This window comes from Macrobrachium nipponense, chromosome 2 (assembly GCF_015104395.2).
Source record: "Macrobrachium nipponense isolate FS-2020 chromosome 2, ASM1510439v2, whole genome shotgun sequence".
Taxonomy (NCBI): domain Eukaryota; kingdom Metazoa; phylum Arthropoda; class Malacostraca; order Decapoda; family Palaemonidae; genus Macrobrachium; species Macrobrachium nipponense.
This window is the reverse complement of record NC_087201.1, coordinates 7,306,695-7,312,367: the sequence shown is the minus strand read 5'-3', so window position 1 is coordinate 7,312,367 and position 5,673 is coordinate 7,306,695.

The window sequence follows — 5,673 nt, the reverse complement described above, 5'->3', positions numbered from 1 at the left end:
TACTTATTAGAATGGAGATGTAAAAAATAAATAATGTGCATATTAAACAGTACAGAACAAATATTTCTAATAAGATGTAGGCGTATTTATTTTAATTTTCGTTGGCGAAACAGCGCTCTGTTTGATCAAAGATTTTAGCACGCGCCTTGAGTAAAGCCATGAGTAAACTGTAGGTTTGTTCACGCTTGTTTAAATGTCGTCTTTAATTTTATTTAACGTCTCGAAATTGGTGTCACTACATAAACGTAAGGAGACGTCAGCTTTATGGGAAGCTAAGCTACGGAACTCTCCTCTCCATGCGAGACCTGTCTGTGGCTTCGCTCCCATTTCTATGGCAACGACACCAACCGTAATTTATATCTAATTTCAGGAGTCTTGTAAGAAAGACCCATTCATATGTTAGCGTCAGAGAAGTAGGGCTTTTTGAATTCCCATATATAGGGAAAATGGGTGAGTAGGAACGTCAGGATGTGTGGAGGTTCAGCGGCATGATTGTTCAAGGAAGGAAAACTATTTATCAAAAACTTTTAGTTTCATTTTATAGTATATTTTGCCTCTTATTTTATCGCTGTTAAGTTGCAAGTGTAAAGTCTTCCGTGATTTTGACTTCTGTGTTCTCACCATTCTATTCAATGTCTTTCACTTCACGGCAACTTGAGACATCCGTGATGCACAAATGTACCAGAAATTAGACAGCAAAATCGTGTATGAGCGCCCAGTAACAAAATGCATGCGATTTTCTTTCCTTTTGTTACTGGTCATTACTAAATTTCTCATTTGGGTAATGAACAGTAAATCGCCAGTTAGGACAGGATAGAAACCATACGCAATGCAGTCAGTGAGTTATTTGAAGATCGGTGGCATCTATCGGGATCTTTTCGTAGCCCTTCCATACCAACGGCGAAAACAACGGACCTCATTCTTTTCTCTAAAGCAAAGCAAAGTCTCAACATAACAAGGCGAGATCTGACCCCCAGCTTACTCGGCACGCATGCAAGATTTTCCCTTCACGCATAAGTTGTAAACATTAAATTCCTAAATCAACGTCAATTAAAACCTGCTAAATTCTACAGTCAAATAGACCCTGGTTTCACAAACTAAAATTAAAATAAACATACTATATTTTATTAGAAAAAATTATTCCGTACTGTTTAACAAACACATTATATATATCAAACATCTTCATTCTAATAAATAACCCATATATATCCTATCCTAAATTTCCTGCATCTTTAACCCGTCGCGAAACAGTTTATTTCAGACCTTTTCAGGGTCATCCACAGACATATCCTACCCCATAACAAGAACAAGAACAACAACAACAACAACAAAGTAGTTTGTAGGCTTACTCCCCGAGCAAGAAAATTCAGTCTCATCTTTCATCCCATCATCAATATCATGGGACTTATTACCGCTTTATTCTCAACAAGAGCATGGCTTGAAGGAATTTGGTAAATTTCATAGTTTCGGTTCTAAAAAGAGAGAGAGAGAGAGAGAGGAGGGGGAGGGAGGGGGGCGGAAGTGGTGTCTCTGAAAGGAGGGCAGGTAGAGGAAGAAAGAGCAAAAACAGCTAACATAGATTCTTTTCGATGAGGTGAGGAAATAAGTTTCTCTCAGTTTGGTTACATGTTTTTGTGTGTGAAGTAAACAGAGAACAAAACGGAATTTCTAAATGAAGTATAAATGAAGCTCATCCTCATTGCAGTATCAGATTTCTTGATTGAAATCAAAATTCTTCAGAAGAAATTGAAAACATCGCAAGTACTTTTTTTATGACGCGTGAACGATATTCACTACTCATTATCGCATGATGGTATAATAATAAATAGAATATCTTGTTTTGGAAAAGAATACGAGAACGTGCAAAGGAAATACAGGCAGCTTCAACCAGGCATTTAGAGAAATGTTAAGTCTTCTAAGAAGTCCTTCTCTTCGATAATGGAAGACTGCTTTCGAGTCTGGAATGAGCTGCCTGGAGCTTTGGTGTCTTATGACGGAAGATCCGGAAACTTCTCCAACATAAACGGAAGTCTTTAAACGAACCATTGGTTGTTTCCTTTGAAAACTGCTGTAAATTCATGGGCGTCGATACAGTCTGACTATTCACAAGGTTTTCCTGTGACAGATTCGGAAATTTTTTTTTTTAATTATTTTTTTTTTATATAGTGTGTGTGGAATATGTTGGCAATTCTATGAAAATCGTTTATTAAACTGTGCTTTTTACAGATGTTTTGCTCCACGACATGACTTTTGTGTCCTCCAACATCACTTACAATAACGAGGAATCACTGGAAAGGGGTTTTTAGATGACGGATCTTGGGGAACTAGAAACGTTATGGTTTTAAGAGGAAGTTCTTTTGGCAACACAGAGACGTAAAGAGGCTAAATTTAAGACTGCAAAACAAAGCTATGACTCACTCTGAGAGATTCCGTCTTTAGAGAGATAACAGAGACAACATGTGTTAATATTTCTGAATTATCTAACTTTATTTATACAACCACAAACCTTGTGGAAATGAACTATAAAATTTTCTTAATGGAAACAAACTTCCGTTTTATGCATCGAAACTTTATTTCATTTTTGTTACAATTCACAAGTTTATTTTGCATACGTATCCTATGTGTAGATAAGTAAAAGCGGTTCTTTACTGCAAACAAGCAATATTTTCATTACATTAAACCGTCAGGCGGTACATTGTTCCCAACTGTTTTTACCAAAAAATAGAATATTTTCTTTTTGGCCCAAGTCAGTATGAAATTGAATTACTAAGGGAACATTTTTTTTGACTTGTTTCCCATTTCCAAACAAAGGAATCTTCTTTGTTTTTTTTTATCTCTCAGATCTCACAGAAATAAAGAATGGACGATGAAAAAAAAAAAAGTCGTCCGGACCGACACAGGCTTTTGTATTCATCATGATTTATGGCCTCTTGCGTAACCACACATAGAAGAACAATCTTTTATTTTTTTCATTTCTCTTCTAGGACTGAAAGTTTGCATCGAACAATCATAGTGCAACAGTCACGCTTTCCAGGCTGCTTTCAATCAGTAAGCACTGAGTTGTACTGGTACTTATTCTCTGAAGTAGAAAAATAGTAATGGATGCATAAGTGAGTGATTTAAAAAGAAAGAACACATTATTTCAGATATTCTCTTATAGGGAAAAATAACAAGAATTATACCTTTATTATGTTCAGTTTCCTTAAAGCGAGGAACCTTGGTAATGGACATTCTTACTTACATTATTCTTTCATATATCTCGGATACTGGTAGGTAATATCTCTGCTAGGAATAATACCATAACTATAATCTTTTGAATGTTTCATGACATTGCTACGAACAGTATATGAATGACAATGAGGTATATAAAACCATTACGACGTTCATCAATAGAGCTCTTTGGTCCATTATAAAAGGAAAGAGGTCTTTGGCGTTTAAAAGCCAGCTTCCCCCTTTTATTGTGCTTCATTTACTCTATCTTTATCAGTACTATTTGAATTTATATGTCATCTTAGCGTCAAGAAGACGACTTTGATGTAAAATTCAACTGAAAGCATGTAACATTGTAAACGAAAACAAAAGTTATTTAAATTTAATTAATATGTCTACTACCAACATCATTTTTTCCAGTGACAGACATTTAACCGTAATTGGATCATAAATGTTAAATAATAAATCAGTGAGATTTGCAATCACTAATTTTCTGACCAGGGCGTTTTGAAAAAGATTAACCGTTAATGAGCAAAAGGTAACTAAGATCAAATCAATTTTGTAAATAGCACTCTTAACTCAATTACACTATTTAAGATAAATTATAAGATCTACCGAACTCTGTCAGGCTGATGATAATCATTATATTTTCTCCGTTATCGAGAGGAGATGGATATTTCCCAATCATAGTCAAACCCAGGTCAATGGAAAATGAAAGCAAAGGGATGGGTAACAATGAGGCGTGCTACAGGATGAATAATAGCTGTCAAAGTTTTTACTTCATGAATAAAAATAAAAATTTGAAATGCATTTATCGGATAATAATAATAATAATAATAATAATAATAATAATAATAATAATAATAATAATAATAATAATAATAATAATAATAATAATGATAAATTTTATAGTCAGTTAAAGGCCATATGCATGGAATATACAAAGTACAGACAGTAACACACACAATCTAAATACATGAGATAACATGATAAAAAATGCATAAACGGCAATATCCACACAGTTGCTGAAATAGTAAAAAATGATAGTAATCATAATAATGGTAATAACAGGTATAATATTGAGAAAATAATAATAATAATAATAATAATAATAATAATAATAATAATAATAATAATAATAATAATATAATAATAATAATAATAAAAGAGAGTTATAAATTAAAATCCAGCTAAAGACATTAGGTCTTTAGATCTTTATGAAGGAAATGTGAGTCTGTAGTCCGTTCCCTATTTCCCCTAACCCCCTTTTCTTATCACTTCTATATAAAATAGACAGTCATCACAGTAATCCCTGGAAAAAAGGGGACAGTCAGTAGAAGGAGGGTCAGGGTCTTCGGAGATTTCTCGGGCAGCACCGGGTTGGTCAGGTAGTAACTAATTAAACTTACTCACATATTGTCACCTCTTCGATCATTATCATTAATTGGTCTGTGAATTTACCTTGAATACAAACTTTCCCTCTAATTTGTGAATCGTCATAGGAAGACTGAACTTTGATTCCAGTCGCGAATAACCTTTTTCAAATATGGGTACATAACATAAATATGTTAACGCATCAAATTCTCGTGGAAAGTCTATGTACAAAGCATCTGATATATACCAGAATCCCTCCCTTCCATAAATCGTGAATCTTTCCTTGATTCGGGTTAATTTTCTGTCTGGTAGCCTAATCCAGAGCGCTCTCGCCGGTAATGAATAATCCAAAGCGTTAATGAGGCCTTTAGATAAATTCTTAAGTGGCTTTGAAAGAAAAATTGCAAACACATCAATAATGAAGTCTAATGCATCACAGGAAACTAAAAGTAGAAAATAAACAAAAGGAACGTTTAATGTTCGTTTAAGGAAACCGAAATTACGGTGTGAAGATTTTGCAGATACAAACAAATTAGAATTGGGTTCATCGAACGAATAAAAGTTTATGTATTGTCTAATGCAAGAGATGCATTTTTTTGGCAATGTCGTCGTAATAGGCGCAAAATCTCTCTCTCTCTCTCTCTCTCTCTCTCTCTCTCTCTCTCTCTCTCTCTCTCTTCTTAGATTCCTGTCATTCCTGTGCAATACAAATCCTCATTTCATATCACATCAAGTTTGAAATAATCCAGTCTCTTCTTTCTCGAAGATAATTTGACACAAAACAAGCAAATAACTCATAAATGAATTCTCATAGATAATTAACGTACTGCGCGAATCCTCTCGAGACTTACGACCTATTCTTTCGTTAATTTACCCTCAACGTCAATCATGTCGGTTAAATGATAAGCCAACGTTATGGTCCTTGTCCGGTTCCTGTGAAATTTAATCTCTCTCAGCCAAAGTCAGAGTTGGATTCCTTAAATCTGAGCGAAAGAAGCTCTTAAATTAATCGGTTATGGCAACACAACCGCCACAAAATATCATCACAACCAGTGACAAAATCTTTATTAACTTGCAAATAATAAATTT